At 42.2% G+C, this 15,001-nt stretch overlaps 1 protein-coding gene across 3 annotated transcripts in view; it reads left to right on the forward strand.

The window, feature by feature from the left end:
• Window positions 1–15,001, forward strand: part of SLC2A5 (solute carrier family 2 member 5) — a 197,924-nt gene that overhangs the window by 20,595 nt on the left and 162,328 nt on the right. The window contains exon 1 of one of the 3 annotated variants that reach the window (XM_063943104.1): window positions 7,312–7,445. The exons of the other annotated variants lie outside the window; for them this stretch is intronic. The gene's annotated coding sequence lies outside the window, so the exon portion shown is untranslated. Of the gene's footprint in view, window positions 1–7,311; window positions 7,446–15,001 lie in introns of those variants that run through there. 3 annotated transcript variants of the gene reach the window in all.

The raw sequence follows: 15,001 nt of genomic DNA on the forward strand, positions 1-15,001 counted from the left end.
GTCTGAAGCAGGTATGTCTTCTACATGCTGGACAAAGTTCTTCACTGCAGCGCTAAAACAAATCACACGCATCTTGTGTTTGATTTGTAGGAACACAAAGAAGTCGTAGGGGGCTAGGTCTGGACTATACGGTGAATGACCAAGCTACTGGATGCGTTCATGGGCCAAAAAAATCCCCCACTTTCCTGGACTTGTAGGCAGGTGCAATGTTGTGATGGAGAAAGACACCATAAGCATGAGTTAATGGACGGCACAATCCCCAGTAATGGTGCGCTACTGCATCAGTGGTATGGTAGCTCCAGTCTTGGCCACAAAAATAGCCACCATATGCTCGGCAACGCTGCGCTCACATCGGAACTTCTGTGGCTTCTTGTTTGGTCTCGAGTTTGAAACTGTAGATCCAGGATTAATTGCCACTGATGATCTCCCAGACAGAATTTGAGCGACAGCCATCAGACCTGGCCAGCATGTTGCGGCACAAAGTCATCAGAGCCTCCTTCTACTCTTGAGTCAGCTGATAGGGAACCAAGTGGGCAGAAACCTTCTTCAAGTGAAGCTTTTTGTTGAGTACCAAGCAGATGGATCCAGATGAGATGCCTATCTCCTTCACTAACTGGGCCACGGTCACTCTGGTGTCAACCTCAACTATGGCCTGTAAGGTGGCAATGTAGATCCAGGATTCATTACCATTGATGATCTCCTTGACATTTTCACAAGAATTTTAGTAAGAGATTACAGTACAGAACCAGACAGTCAGTTTGTGTCTACCTATGCACTGCACATCTGGAAACTTATTGCACACCCATTGCATTGTCACCCCCCTTAAAAAATCAAATGCGCCCTATTGTGTTTATTTAGAAACTTGTTCCTGTAATGTATCCTCTCTATCCTCCAATCCTCCATTATTGGCGTTTCAGCCCATGATAGGCCTAAATCTGTTAGATCCCACCCTATCATTGCATTTACATGTTCGATTTGTGGCTATTACAAAACCCACTATGAGACCAACTCTCACCTGTCCCCCTCATTCCCCTATGGGAAAATCCAGCTTTTCCCACAGGCATTTGTAATACTTGCTTCTCACCTCTAGGTTCTTTACAGAGCACATTTGGGATACCACATATTACTTATTTTGCCTATCTTCAAGTACAAATTTTATTGATTCTCTTCCCCCTTGCTCTATAAGATAAGATAAGATAAGATAAGAATAATTTATTGTCGCTGTAGCATGAACATGTAGAGCGAAATGACATGCAGTCCTCATATCATAAATACACCAAAGATAAAATTTAGCAAAGCTGAGAATTCAAGCTAGCAATCACAGAAGGGAAGAAACTATTCCTCAACCTGCTGGTTTGATATCCTATGCACCTATAACGTCTCCCCGACGGCAAAAGGGAAAAAAACACATTACAAGGATGAACTGTCAACTATCAACTGTTCCTTGACTACCCTAGAGCCTTACTAACCCTCTACTGATGGAGCTTATCTCTGTCCTCTAAAATCTTTTGCTTATTGCTACTGTAAATAACATGTCACTCCAAACCATGAACTTCAGTGCTAGAAAGACTTGGAGAACCCACCCGATTAAAACACTTGGTCCACAATGAGAGAGAGTCTCTAGGTCTTCTAGCTCCTCCCTAGTTAAGGAGAATGCATACAAGGTATGGAAAATGTACGGCTCCGTCTCAGACCAATGTTGGAGGAACTGCAGTGGTATTGGTTATTATTTACATATTTGGTGGTGTCACAGGCACAGCATAAACATATCTGACATGGATGTAGAATAGCAGGGTGTGTAATTCAGTCTGAAACAGCAAACACGATTGCAGACACCTGTCAGCCTGCTGTTAAAAATGGTTTTAGACACAAAAGTCAGTGCTCCTGATGGAGAACTAGTCATCCAGGTGATAGGCTGGGAGGGGGGAGGGGGCTGTCTACTGTTAGGGGTCTTGGATCAATGGTCTCTGGAGAGTATGCTAAGAACTGCTGTGAACTATTCTGTAACCAGTGACTTTCTGGTAACTGCTTATGTTCAGTTGTGAATTGCCTAAAACTGCTGTTTGGAACTTTTACCCGGTGTATGTGATCCTTGTCATATTGCTCATGCCCAGATAGCCCATTTCTGGGGTGGGGTTGTTCATCTCCTTACTGAAGCTCTTAAAGTACCAATAACCAAGTCTTCTTGGTCTTTTCTCCTTTGCTGCCCACTAGTGGGAGTGGCTAAATGTACTAACAAACTCTATATGCATATGCTGAATGCTGCTAGATGCTTGTTTGATGGACATTGGAAATGCCCAGATCCCCCTGCACATCAAAAGTTTTTAAATACAATTTGGCATGTATGAGCCATTGAGAAAATATCTGCTTACTTGCATAATACAGGTACATCCCATAAATGCCTTCATGTTTGGTGTGATTTTTTTATGTTTACAGTAGCTCTAAGCCCCACGGAACCCTTCTTCGGGTTTCTCTGATCTTTTGCTTTGACAGTCTCAAGGACTTTTTACAGCTATTCTCCCTGACAATCTCATTACTCTTTCCCACTATTGTATACTGGGAACTCAGATTCAGCCTTCATCTTTTTCTTGTTCTTCTTCTTCTTCTTGCTACCCCCCCCCCCCCCCCCCCCCTTCCTTATCCTTCTGCTTCCCTCTCTCTTTCCTGTCTAATATTACACTGTATAATCCATGGGCAGTTTACTATTCTCTCCTATAATATACAGATGTAGCCATGCTCATTTTACTGCGATGAGTGATCAGCCAGCTGCGAATAGTCACAGCCTGGCATGCCATGCAGCAAGCCGTGTTGCGGCATGCTTCATCGCAGCAAAGATGAACATAAATACATCTGTAAGTGAAGTGAGCAATAATCTTGATCAAGGAAAAGCAGTGGATGTGGTCTTCCTAGGTTTTGCAAAAGCCTTCGATACAGTTCCTCACAGGAGACTGATGATCAAATTAAAGGAGATTGGCCTAGGAAAAACTATTTGCACATGGATAAGCAGCTGGTTGGATAGCAGGGTACAGCGAGTAGTGGTCAACGGGAAGTCCTCAACCTGGTCCCCAGTAGTCAACGGAATACCACAAGGGTCCGTACTCGGCCCACTACTGTTCAACATATTTATCAGAGACCTAGAAATAGGCCTGGAAAGCACAGTGTCAATCTTTGCAGATGATACTAAACTGTGTAAGGTAATTAATTCAGAATTGGATGAGTCCTTGCAGAATGATCTATCTAAACTTGAACTCTGGGTAATGAGGTTCAATAAAGACAAATGCAAGGTCATGCATTTTGGGACTGAAAACAAACTTGCATCCTACATATTAAATGGGGAACGCCTAGAGGAAACAGAGTTGGAAAAAGATTTGTGGGTATTCATTGATAATAGGCTTAATAACCGTACACAATGTCAAAACGCAGTAAAGAAGGCAAGTAAGGTGCTAGCGTGCATAAAAAGGGGAATTGAGACAAGGGACTCGGATGTAATCATGCCGCTGTATAAGGCATTGGTACGTCCGCACCTGGAATATTGTGTTCAGTTTTGGGCACCATTGTATAAAAAAGACATCAATGAACTCGAAAGTGTTGAAAGGCGAGCTACTAAATTGATTAAAGGCCTAGAAGGACTGGACTATAAGGAAAGACGTACTAGGCTGAATATGTATACACTAGAAAAGAGGCGCCTAAGAGGAGATATTATTAATATCTTCAAATATGTAAAGGGACATCACAAAGAGTTATCAGAGGAATTATTTATTAAAAGAACACAGTTTAGGACACGTGGGCACTCGCTGCGACTGGAGGAGAGAAAGTTCCGAACGCAACGGAGGAAAGGATTCTTCACTGTTAGTGCAATCAGGATGTGGAATTCCCTGCCAGGGAAGGTGGTAATGGCGGACTCTGTAATTGGATTTAAAAAAGGAATGGATAAATTTCTGAATGAAAAAGCTATCCAAGGTTATAATACTTAAAATATCAACGTGGTTAATCCGGGGGTAACATGAGTTATAGTAGCTAACTAGTCATAAAACATTATTCAGCAAGTATGTAGAATCATCACAACTTAAAACAGGTTGAACACGATGGGCATTTTGCCTCTATTCAGCCTCAAATACTATGTTACTATGTTACTATAAGTCATGCCCACGGAACATTTTATCACAGCATTCAGCCTACTATTGTCTATTTTTGGATTGTACTTGCCCTTTCATCTTTTCATGTAGCTCTTTTTGTGGTTTTGTCTGTTTGCTGATATTATGGCCTATGACTCTACACGTACTTATGTGTCTTTTACTTTGTGTATCGAAAATTCTAAATAAACAAACAAAAAATTAAATGTGAATCTTCTTGCCTGACACAGGCAGAATGCATATAGTAAATAAAGAATGCTAATAGGCATCAGCCACGCTAATGGTGGTAATAGTATCAGTGGCCAATCAGAAGCTGCTGCTGCTGATCATCATTATCAGCAATGGGTGTTGTGCACCACAGGTGAGCAGCTGCATGTTACACAGCGGTGGCGCGCATATCGGGAGAACACACTCATTGTACTCGGCTTCACATCCCCTTCCTTCTCTTCTTCACCTCTCTAAGGGGTCTATGTTCTAAGAATTGACGAGAGATAAAGTGGAGAGAGATAAAATACCAAGGCAGTTAGGAGCTGATTGGCTGGTACTTTCTCTCCACTTTATATCTCTCCAATGTTTAGTACATAGACCCCTATGTGTAATGAGACTTTGCCTCTCTTATTTATCACAATCCTCATCTCAGATGTGGATGGGTTGTGATAAATTCCACCAAATTGCATTGCGATAATTGAATACATCACAAGGATGTATCAATTATCGCATGCATGGACAGAGCTTATGAGAAAGTTCTGTCCCTAATATTTCGTTTACTGCAATTCTCAGGGTATTTTTTGTGAAAAAATACTCTGAGATTGTACTGCACATGTGCTGCCACTGGGTACTCACTGCAACCCCACCATGATTCCCCCCCTTCCCCACTTTCCTGCAGTCAGCACCAGTAATCGGTGATCCAGGGGGACAGCTGGTCATCTGATGCTGTGCTCCACTGTGACCCCTTCCCCATACCAGCTTCACAGCATCACTTTACTGCACCAGAGGTCACAGCAGGAGCACAGCAATCAGATGACTGACTGCCCTCATGGAACACCAATTACCAGTCCCTGGGTGCAGGTAAGAATTACTTTTTTTTTTTTTTTTACACAGTGATCATCAGCCTGTGTATCCATCAGACACACATGGCTGATCACAGGGTTTGGATCCGAGCTTGGCATTTACTGCCAGCAACCAGAGAAGGCTGTGCAGGAGCAGGAGAACCAATAGGAAGCCTGGGTAACACTATCTCAAGATAGCGTTATTATCACAGGGCTCTCTCCAGTATTTCTTAGTATTTTTAGTAAATTCAGGTAGATCGGAATTCACATTCCAAATTTGGAAATGCGATCTGGTTACTAATAAAATACAAATTCAATGGCTTGGAGGAGAATGTTGGGAATTCTCCTCCACTTGCCCTTTATAGGCTGATTTGTTAACAATATTTTTACTAAAATAATATGAAAAGTTTTCACATTATTTTAGTATCACCTGAATGTATAAAAGCAGAAAAATCTGTGCAGGGACTCAGCCAGTGTGATCAGCTATGTGTGTCCGATGGACACACAAGCTGATCCCTATTTAAATATACTTAAAGCCCCCGGTGTTCCCCTTCAGCTCTGGTCTTCTGATCTCCAGCTCCTGCAATGTGACTCTGGTCATCTGCTGTAAACCGGCATTTACAGCAGTTTACAGCATCAGATGACCGGGTCACAGTGCAATAGTATTCACTGTAGAATTCTTTTACGGCAGGGTGCTGATCATTGAGGAGGGCACATTTTAATTTTGAAGAGCACAATTTTGATGTGACACTTTGTGCACAAAGCATAGCGCTTATGTTTTTATACTTATATTTTCCCATTAATGTATCCTATAACCCTATATACATATAGGATACCCGGGATATGGTCAAGATGCTGACTGTCGAGATTCCGACAGTTTAAATACCGACGCCGGTATCCTGACACTTGTCAGAATCCCGACATTGGAATTTCTAAATGAATGTGTCAGGATCCCGGAGCCAGAATCCCGACAGCTGCCATCCTGACCATAAGTATGAGGTTTAGGGCCGGCGTAAGGGGAAGGGGGGTGGGCTTAGGTTTAGGCAGTGGGGATGGGAGTTAGGATTAGGCACCACCGAGAGGAGGTTGGGGTTAGGCGACAGGAAGGGGGGTGGAGAGGGGGTTCAAAACCCCTTACTCACCCATGTCGGTCTTCTCATCAGCGGGATCCCGGCGTCGGTATTACGACTGCCGGTCTTCCCATAATCCATACTGATTTGATTAATGATGCCTATGTAACACCCAACATCTGTACTGATATTGTATATGTCCTGTCTCCTTGAAAGAATGGGGCGATTTTATCACATCACATCCGCATCCTCAGATGTAGATGGTGATAAAACGACCCCTTAGTATATTCAGATGATATTTCAGTAAAAATAATTTCAATAAATATGTCTGTAAGTGTAATGGGACAACAATACACAATGCAACATGAATCTGCATATGCAGGTAAGCGGAATAATTTTTTGTGTCTGTGCACCATGCGAAAATGTATATTTTACATATAACAAAGATGCAAATGTCCAGTTATACATAAACCCATATGTATGTAGATTAAGTCTACAATTTATGCACTGTACATATGTAGTAAATGTTGAATTTCCACCTAGCTCATCACATTTGTACCACATTGTGCCGCCCATAAATTGCTAAGTTGCCTTATAATACTGTAACTAACTTAACTGTCTATGCAGGGGCATGTCAACCTCCTCAGCCCCATATCTTACCTTGTGCTGGCAAGTGGGTCTCTCCTCCTCCATGGTGCTATCTTCCCAATGATACTCAGGAAGATGGCACATGCGCACAAGAGAGCAAAGGCTCTGGCACAGTGCCAGAGTCTTTGCTTTCACTTTGCAGTGCCATATTCCCAAAGATGTTACTGGGAAGATGACACCGCAGATGTAAGTATATGCAGAGGTAAGTGCGGTGCCCTCCTGAACCTAGAAGCCAATCTGTACCGCACACCACAGTACCTTAGACGCATAGGCATATTTACAATGGGCGCAGGGCCCATTGTAAATATGCCTATGCGTCTAAGGTACTGTAGCTCCTCACCCTGCTCTCTCCATGCAGCTGTTTTTCCCATAATATTATGGCTTCTAATTGTTCCTCTCTTCCCACTTTAGGTGTTTTTTTTTTTTTTTTTTTTAATATTTATTTATTCGAATTTTCCATATACATCAGAGAGTAAACATTGCAGAACAATCAGACATTGTACAATAACCATTACAGCCCTGGTGGGCGTGAGATCACAATAAAGGTAACCATTAATAAAGGAAATATATGCGTAGGACACCGTCATTCCGCGTATCATTATATGTTCCCATGTGGTTTAGCAGGAGCCTGAATTGTGATCGCTCCATCGTCTGACCATCCATAACAGTTGAAATGTTACAGTATAAAACATAATATACCAATTGGACAGAAAAAAAAAAAGACAGAAGGGTGATGGTAAGACAAAGGGGAAAGGGAGGGGAGGGAGGGGGGAGAGAGGTATCCTAGACTTATGTTGTAAGGTACAGTCTATACCAGTGCAAGCGTATTAATCTACTTTTGTCGCCTTTTTGGTTGGATAGGCTCATAGTCGTTGAAAACTTTAGTTATATGTTGCTGAGTCTCCAAGTCAAGAGTATTTATGAATGGAGCCCATTTAGTAAAGAATGATCTGACTCCATGCGCAAGGTCCTGGCAAACATATTTCCTTTCATAATACAATAATTGTAAAAGTTTGCATTTAACGTCTCCCAGTCTAGGAGCAGTTTTTTTAATCCAGTGGAGCAATATACATTTCTTACACACCGCTAGTAGAGTGATTAATAAAGGTAAGATATTTTTCTTATTCCTGCCCAGGTCCCAATTGGAGAAATTAATACCCAGACAGGCAGCTGGGTCTGGACAGAGATGGAGATGAAGCATATCATTAGTAAATCGTATGACTTTACACCAAAACTGCCTAAGTTTGTAGCAATCCCACATACAATGCATAAAATCTGCTTTAACAGCTGTACATTTTCCACATTCACCAAGTTCTCCCTTGACCATATGTCTACGTTGATATGGGGTGATATATGCCCTATGTATAGTGCGAATATGTACCTCTTGCAAATAAGCAGATTTTAATATTTTCAGAGAGAGGGAGGAGGAAGCTGTCAAATCTTGTAATGTGGTCAGTAGAGGAATATCTGTTTTCCATTTTGATACCAATATCTCCCATTGTTTACGGCTATTAAAGGTAATAAGCAGGGCGTATAAATGTTTCACTTTATAGTTAGTGTTTAAAAGAAAGTAGAACAATTTCTCCAAAGAATCGATCTGGGCTATTGTGATTTGTGTTGTATGTAGTAGGAAGGGGGTTACTTTCTTTTTCATCAAGAAATGGCGGACTTGTAGGAACATGAATAGATGTGAGTTAGGTAACGAGAAGTGATTAGCTAACGTTTCAAAAGAAGCCAGATGGCCTCCCGGGTCAAAGACCTTGTAAGATAGATCCAGCCCCTTGGAACGCCACATTTTAAACCAAGGATTTGTTAGCGATGGGGAAAAGGAGGGATTACCCCATAAGGGGATGAAGGACGTAGTGTATGAGTCACTGTTGCAATGTTTATTAACTGCGATCCAAGTCTTGTGTGTATCTGCAAATAAGATATGAGTGCGTATTTCTGTGGGTATAAGGGAGGGTGGTGATTGTAGAAGGGCACTAGGTGAATAGGGTGCGAAAACTTCCATATCGAGAGATAGGTCAGTGTAATGAGATTTGGATAATATCCAATCTTGGATGTATCTAAAGATAACAGCGTGTGAATACATCTTTAAATCGGGATAACCCATCCCCCCCTCCTTCCTGGGCAGTATAAGTTTGGCCTTCGAAATCCTGGGGCGCTTGCCCTGCCAGAGAAATTTGGAAAATAAGGCATCTATTTTTTGCATGTCAGACTTTACCAACACAGTAGGCAACATCTGCATACAATAGAACAGCTTAGGGAAGAGAATTGAATGTATAACAGTTAGACGGCCCAGAAGGGATAGAGGAAGGTCTCTCCATGCCTCCATTTTCGTTGCTAATTTTGCTATTATAGGGTGAAAATTAGCCGAGTATAGCTTTTTTAAATCAGAACAAATTTGTATGCCCAAATATTTAATCTGTGACAATGCAATTGAAAAGGGGAAGGAAGGATCGGTCTGCAAGTCAGGGGGTATCTTACCCAGAGGTAGTATCTCTGATTTGGACAAATTGACTCGGTATCCTGAAACCAAGCCAAAAGAGTGTAGCAGATGTAGTAGAGCTGGCAAAGAGCGTTGAGGATTAGATAGAAAGATAAGAGTGTCATCTGCAAACAAGCTCACCCTCAGTTCCTCAGCTCCTACTCCTATACCAGTTATTAAAGGGGACGATCTTATTGCCACTGCTAATGGTTCTATTGCAATGGCAAACAAAAGGGGCGATAAAGGGCATCCTTGTCTCGTGCCTCTTTGTAGAGTGAATGCAGGAGAAAAGAGTCCATTGCAGACTACCTGGGAGTTAGGAGTAGAGTAGAACAGGCGGATAATATCAATGAATTGAGTAGGGAAGCCAAATTTTTCTAAAGTGCGGAACAGGTGAGGCCATAATACAAGATCGAAGGCCTTTTCCGCATCTAACGTGATTAGAATTGAAGGGGAAGAAGATGGGGTTACGACAGTAGCTTGATGTATTGCAGCTAGGACTCTTCGCACGTTCACTACTGAATGCCTCCCAGTTATAAACCCCGTTTGGTCTTTGTGGATTATAAGGGGCAAAATGGGTTTCAATCTTTCAGCTAAAATTTTTGTAAAAAGCTTATAATCAGAATTTAGCAGCGAAATAGGTCTGTATGACCCGGGGAGGGCTAGATTTCTGCCTGCTTTCGGTAAAATTTTAATAAAGGCATCCGAGAAGTGAAGAGGAAGAGACCCAGTACTGATTATATGATTAAAGCATGCAGCTAAGGGTTGGGCAACCTGTGAGTCCAACATCTTGTAAAATTCGTTAGTATAGCCGTCAGGTCCTGGGGACTTGGCAAGTTTCAATTGTTTTATAGCTAATAAGATTTCTGCAGTGGTAATGGGTGCAGTTAAGGATGAACAAAGAGAGTCAGGGAGCTGAGGAAGTGAGAGCGAGTCCCAATAGGCAAAGGGAAATTGAGAAGAGGGGGAGGGAAGAGGGGGGTCAGTAGTAGTAGGAGAGGAGGTTAGATCAGGATTCTCTGCTGGTACAGAATAGAGGGTTTCATAGAAGGACTTCATGACTTCTGCAATTTGTTTATCTGAAGTGGTGAGAGATCCATCCGCTTGTAACAGCGGGTGGACCACAGACTGGCCCCTTGAACCCTGTAACAGGTTGGTCAAAAGCCGTCCTGTTTTATTACCAAATTTATAAAACTTAGCGTTAACTTGAAAGTGGTGGTGATCACCACTTTTTTGTAATAATTCACTGAAATGCAATTTGGCTGATAGGTAGGAAGTTTTATGTTCTGGGGAAGGGGATAATTTATAGGTCTGAAAGGCATTAGATAGATTAGCTTGCAGTTCTAGGTAGGAGGCATTACGTTGTTTTTTAAGGGAAGACACATAGGCAATCAATTTACCCCTAATTACAGTCTTGGCAGCCTGCCAGAAGACTGTGGGATTGGAACTCGCATATGCCTCATTCTCACTCAGATACTCCCCCCACCAAGTCTCCAGTTGAGACTTCAGATATTGAGATTGCACTAAGTGGGAAGGGAATCTCCAAGTGGGAACAGAGCTCCCCGTCTTTCCAAAACTCACCACCATGTGAACCAAACCATGATCCGCTACAACAGGGGGCTCCATTTCCACCGATTCTATTCTCGGAAAAAACTGTTCCGCTACCAGGATATAATCAATTCTTGACCACGTGTTATGAGTCAGAGAGAGGCATGAATATTCCCTCTCTATAGGGTGCGTAGCCCTCCAAGTGTCTATTAAGTTAAGTGTCTTAAGAAAAAAAGGTATACCAATTTTAGGCAGTGTCATTTCTCGTTTCGGAGGGGGAGTCCTGTCCAGGAAGGAAGATGAGAGTAAGTTAAAGTCACCGCAGACTACCAATGTGGCAGGATCCAAAACATGCAATCTTGCTATCAGGGAGGTGAAGAAGGTTTTGCTATATACATTTGGTGCATAGATATTGCATATATGAAAGACCACACCTCGGAAATCTAGCTTCACTATTAAAACCCTGCCCTCCGTATCAGAATCCATATTAGACACATTAATATTTAGGGATTTCTTAGCTAATATCACCACACCCCGTGATTTATTATTATAGGATGAAGAACCCAATACTCCCCAGCCCATCATGTTCAATTTTTTAACCTCTTCGGGCTGTAGATGTGTTTCTTGCAGGCAGATTACATCTATCATATGTTTATTTAAATATGTCAAGAGACGCCGCCTTTTGGCAGGAGTGTGTATACCCCGTACATTAAGAGACCCAACCTTAAGAGACATCATAACACAGGTAGGGAATCATCACTCTAAACACCAGCACTTTTAAACCTAGTCTAGGAAGGGATGGGGAGGGATCACACATGAGGGACAAGCAGACATTAAAAATAAAAACATATAAACCGATAAAGAACATAAGAAAAACAGATACAAGCCACCATGAGCAGCAACTATTCATCTTCCACTTAGACTTCCAGTGGGAATCCAGGCCTCGTGCAGCCAGTGCTCCGAGGGCTGAATTCTGTAGTAACGACAATGAAAATAAGACCCTACGGCTCGGTCTCCGCTCAGAACACCACCCCTTGTAACTACTAACCATTTGTCCCTATCTACTCAGGGCACGGACTTAAGCACATTGAAACTCAGGGATACAACATATTGCTTTAGATAACAACGTAAAGGAACAATAATGTGTCAGCATATGAGCAGTAAATTTTACTGGTGCGTTATTACTCAGGGGACAGTTTGTTTGTTGGTTTGTTTGATTTCTCGTTATCGCCCCTTATAGACAAATGCAGCCTGACTTGACTCAGTCATCTGGGGCCTGGGACAGATCCATATTATTTCTCCCCTCAGCTTCCTCTTTGAGAAATGCCTCCGCGTCAGCAGGTGTGGTAAACTCGGAAAATTCCGCACCAGTGTAGATGCGTAGGCGCGCCGGGAATAGCATCATGAATCTTCGGTTAGATTTAGCAAGCATGGAACAGATTGGGGAAAAGGCACGTCGCAGTCTCGATAGCTCGACAGAAAAGTCTTGGAAAATACGTAGAGAATGCCCTTCCCATAAAATAGGGTTATATTTGCGGGACGCCTTCCAAATCGCCAATGTATGCAGATAGTTCAATGTCTTAAAGATCACCACTCTTGGACGTTGAGAAGAGTCTCTGGCCAGATCTCCCAAACGGTGCACTCTTTCAATCACCATGTCAGCACAGTCCCTGTCTATCTTTAACAGAGCGGGGAGTGTAGTATGGACAAAGTGCTCTAAGGCGGCCCCTTTAAGTGTTTCAGGCAGGCCAATGATTCTTAAATTATTTCTTCTGGTTCTGTTTTCGATGCTATCTATCTTCTCTGATAGACGTTTATTATCTAGAACCAGAGCGGAGATAGTTTTCTGTAGCCCTGTTACATTGTCAGTGTTGTCACTAATGCGCTGCTCAGCTTCAGTCATCCTGCCAGCCAAGTTTTTTATCTGTGTTGTTATGTCCACCACAGCTTTTTGCAATAATGGCGCCATTGCCTCCTGCAACGCCAGTACCATGTCCTCATGTGCAGAGGAGTGTGTAGGTATACTAGATTTAGAGTCCCCCGTGCTAGCCGCCGCTGCAATGGGTTTTTTACTGACCGGAGTTCCAGGGGCTGTATCGGCGTCCGGCGCCATGTTGTGTTCCCCCCTGCGCTTCTCCTGTCTCGGTGGCTGTGGCGGAAGGAGCGTCTTCGGGGCGGCTGGTGACGCTAAAAATTTCTCCATAGTCTCCTCTGTCCGTCGAGGGGACCGGGAGCGGTGTTTCCCCGATGCTGACAGCGTGTTTGCGGTAAGGGGTCAGTGTTGAGAGCGGAGCCGCGAGGAGAAGCTGCTCACTCTCCCATGCCGGAACCGGAAGTCTTCCCACTTTAGGTGTTGATGCAACTTTAAATGGTTAATCCAAAGCACACATGTCCAGGGCAGATTGGCAATGGGGCGGGTGGGACAACACCTCCAGCTCCAGGTCTACGCATAAAAATAGGCCCATCATCATAACAGCATGACGACTAGCAGCCTAGTGGGCCACACAATTGGCCATAAATCTTAAGTATTAAAATAGTATTTCTATTTTCTTCACAAAATACTTTGAAGTATATAGTGTGACATTTGGGCTGATAGTGTAGGGGGTATACATGCCCACATGGTACTGTCCACACCAACACAGCACTGGTCACACCTCCTTCACTTCTCATAATATGTCCTTTATCAATTTCCGTCATAGTCCAATGTGGAACTTAGGGACCTATTTATCAATGAATGATAAAACTTGTGAATGATAAAACTCGTTGTGTATGATAAATGGTGCTCCAGCCCATCAGCTCCCAACTGTCATTTTACAAACAGATGACAGTTAGGAGCTGTATGTCTGGTTCATCAGATGTTTCTCCATGAACATGAGAACCTTCTTTATGGTTTATATTTTAGAGGGCTCATTTGTTTGTGGCTATATTTGAAATCTGTGAATGGGTCAACTCAGGTAGAAATTACCAAACTCAGGTGTTTGTAAAATGTGTTTTATGTGATTATAAGATATTGGGCAGTTAATCTGGTCTCTCATGGTGCTCTCCACCCCCCCCCCCCCCTTCCTTCCCCATCCGCTTTCTCTTTTTTCTTCCCCTTTTCTTCTTTTTTTCCCTTTTCTCTTCTTCTCTCTTTTGCTTTATATATGAAAATTGGTTGAATATTATATGCTTGATCGACATCCTATGTTATTTGATATCCAGTCTTGGTGGCTCAGTATTTAATGTATTGGAAGCAATGGAATCTGCGTATTTGTATCTGTATATTTGATGTTTTCTATTTTTTTTTTCAATAAAAATAAATGGTTAACATCAGATATTTATTACATTTCTTCAAAAGAAATAGTATATTGCCTTTTTGAATATATAGGGGTCTATTTACTAAGCATTGGATGGAGATAAAGTGGCCGAGATAAGGTACCAGCCAATCAGCTCCTAACTACCATGTCACAGGTTGGGTTTGAAAAATTACAGTTAGTAGGTAATTGGCTGGTACTTTATCTCTGTCCACTTTATCTCAACCTGAGGCTTAGTAAATAGACCCCATAGAAACAAAGGTGAAACACAACTTCTCCGACCCCATAGCAGTCACAGCGTATGTGTCAGTTATTGAGCAGAGGCAAACTTAATAAATAAACCATTTTTAATCCCATCTGGGCTGGCAGCTGCATATGTTTAATGTCATGTACTGTAGTCCAGCTCTAATGATGCATTAAAGCTGTGAATATTGGGATCATTGTTCTGTTTGTATTACTGATATACAAGGGGATGGGGAACGGGGATGTCCTCTGCACTAGAATGATTTCGACTAATTTATAATCAAAATTTCCCCTAATTATATGATTACAAGGAATAAATCATCATTCATCATAGGGGGTGCCGCCATAGACAATAGGATACAGAACAACACAAGACAGAGAAAGATTGTCTCTTTGTTGGCGCACTCAAGAGAAGAAGAATAAACTTATTAGTGTTTATACTATTAGTTAAAAAATAACTTTTATTAACTTCATTTTAAAATAATGCAATTGAGAAAAATAAATAAATGTGAACAAATATGTGCAATAT

Source organism: Pseudophryne corroboree, chromosome 10 (assembly GCF_028390025.1).
Source record: "Pseudophryne corroboree isolate aPseCor3 chromosome 10, aPseCor3.hap2, whole genome shotgun sequence".
NCBI classification, from domain to species: domain Eukaryota; kingdom Metazoa; phylum Chordata; class Amphibia; order Anura; family Myobatrachidae; genus Pseudophryne; species Pseudophryne corroboree.